This window comes from Papio anubis, chromosome 1, assembly GCF_008728515.1.
Source record: "Papio anubis isolate 15944 chromosome 1, Panubis1.0, whole genome shotgun sequence".
Classification (NCBI taxonomy): domain Eukaryota; kingdom Metazoa; phylum Chordata; class Mammalia; order Primates; family Cercopithecidae; genus Papio; species Papio anubis.
The window spans coordinates 43,745,847-43,748,210 of record NC_044976.1 but is presented as its reverse complement, the minus strand read 5'-3'; the positions used below and the strand labels follow the sequence as shown (position 1 = coordinate 43,748,210).

Below are 2,364 nucleotides of genomic sequence, written 5' to 3'. Positions count from 1 at the left end.
AAGGGAATGGGTAGAAGCACACCTCGGAATTATCCTACCAAGAAGTAAGGAGGCTGGGGCATTTTCCACCAACTCCCACCCCACATTGATTAAGAATTGCTCCTGAGGGTGCTAATTCTCTAGTACCTCAGCCTCCCGCTCACATAAGCCAAGACTCCTCCTGCAACCAGATAAAGCCTTCAAGCCAAGAGATGCAGGTGTTAGAGGTATATGGCATCCACTGTTCTCAGAAGCCGCAGGTGCCCTCTGGGCTGGGCTAAGGGCAACGCCTCCATTTCTTCAGCAATGTATGAGAGTTCCAGTTTTTCCACATCTCCGAATCTTGCTATTGCTAGACTTTTTTTTTTTTTTTTGCATGACAGAGTCTTTACTTTTAAATGATTACTGATACACCAAGTAATAACATGTAACAAGTTCTTGAATTCTATCATCTAGTGATTTTGATTAAGAGAAACTAAAAGCAGCCCCAGATAATTCCACTAGTATTCACTGTTCTAACCATTAGCAAGAATGGACTACGTTAAGGCTGGCTGCTGCTTCACACAGGTTACAAAGAACTATTTATTACTTTTTCATAGATAAAGCCCCTGACCTTCAAGAAAGTGTTAGGGAAAAAAAATATTTAATCCCTTCCTTTCTTCAAAGAATGGTTATGTGGTGTTTTTTTTAAAACTAGATCTAAGAAAGAAAAGTCAACAGTGATATACATGTTGCTTGAGCCAAAAGGCATAGGAAAAAAAGACAACATATACCCATTAAATTCCTAAGAAATATGAGGTAAAAAGATGAAATCTTTAATTTCTAAGTCTGTACAAAAAAGCTAGATTTGCTACTGTCCAAAAAGTGGAAGGACCTACTATATAATATATGGAAATAATTTAATGCCATTTCATAAGAATATAACTAGAGCTGTGCTAAAGCTTCATATTCATGAGGGCATCTAAAATGCCACTCCACAGAACAGGTGTTCTCTCTTCTTCTATCCATTTATGCGGTAGTTTTCATGGATTTCTGGCTGAATGTCACAGACAACAAGCCAAGAGGTTATCCAAGACTTCATCCCTGTTCTGCTGGAAGTAGGCCTGGAGGATGGTCATCTTCTCCTGGGTCTCCTTCTCCACTTCAGTGCTACAACTGCCATGGGATCCCAGTGCCGCAGCTTCCTTGGCCTTGAATTCTTTCTCCCTCTGCAGGCGGTACTGTTCAATTTCAGCCTGAGCTGCTTCTACAGCCTGCTTCAGCCTCCGGTTCTTTCTTTTACGGGCCTCGGAGACACCTCGGCTGCCCGCTTCTCGGCCTGCACAGCAGCTGCTGAATCCCCTGCGACTGACTAGCCATGGCGGCAGCGATTCTGAGACCAAGGCAAGCCGCCTAAAGCACCTCGAAGGCCGCTATTTTAGACTCTTAAATCCTAGCCAATTTGATGGTATCAGTTAGTGTATTTCACTGTTGTTTTAATTTGCATTGTAATTTTAATGTTCATTAATCTTTTATTTTGTAGTTAGAAGATACGGAATCTTGTTTAAGAAATCTTTATCCTGAGGTAAAAAAAATTCTACTATAATTTCTCCTAAATGATTTATATAGGTTTTTTTGTTTTTCACATTCAAGTCTTTGACATGGAGTTAATTTTTTGTTTGTTTGTTTTTCTTTGAGACAGAGTCTTGTTCTGTCACCCAGGCTGGAGTGCAGTGGAATGATCTCGGCTCACTACAGCCTCCACCTCCCAGGTTCCAGTGATTCTCCTGCCTCAGCCTCCTGAGTAGCTGGGATTATAGGCATGCGTCACCACGCCTGGCTAATTTTTGTATTTTTAGTAGAGATGGGATCTCACCACGTTGACCAGGCTGGTCTCAAACTCCTGACCTCAGGTGATCTGCCCACCTCAGCCTCCCAAAGTGCTGGGATTGCAGGTGTGAGCCATGGTGCCTGGCTGGAGGATAATATCCTGAAGAGTGTTTTCCAACTTGGTTCCATTCTTCCCATCACTTTCAGGTACACCAATCAGACGTAGATTTGGTCTTTTCACATAGTCCCATATTTCTTGGAGGCTTTGTTTGTTTCTTTTTACTCTTTTTCTCCAAACCTCCCTTCTCGCTTCATTTCATTCATTTGATCTTCAATCACTGATACCCTTTCTTCCACTTGATCGAATCGGCTACTGAAGCTTGTGCATTCGTCACATAGTTCTCGTGCCATGGTTTTCAGCTCCATCAGGTCATTTAAGGACTTCTCTACACTGGTTATTCTAGTTAGCCATTTGTCTAATCTTTTTTCAAGGTTTTTAGCTTCTTTGCGATGGGTTCGAACTTCCTCCTTTAGCTCAGAGAAGTTTGATCATCTGAAGCCTTCTTCTCTCAGCTT

The 2,364-nt window shown here is 42.0% G+C and overlaps 1 pseudogene across 1 annotated transcript; it reads right to left on the bottom strand.

The window, feature by feature from the left end:
- Nucleotides 1–337: 337 nt before the first annotated feature.
- On the bottom strand, nt 338–1,648 carry LOC100997132 (annotated as a pseudogene). The gene has a single exon (XR_163766.5). The product of XR_163766.5 is annotated as a V-type proton ATPase subunit G 1 pseudogene (transcript).
- Between the last annotated feature and the right edge of the window lie 716 nt (nt 1,649–2,364).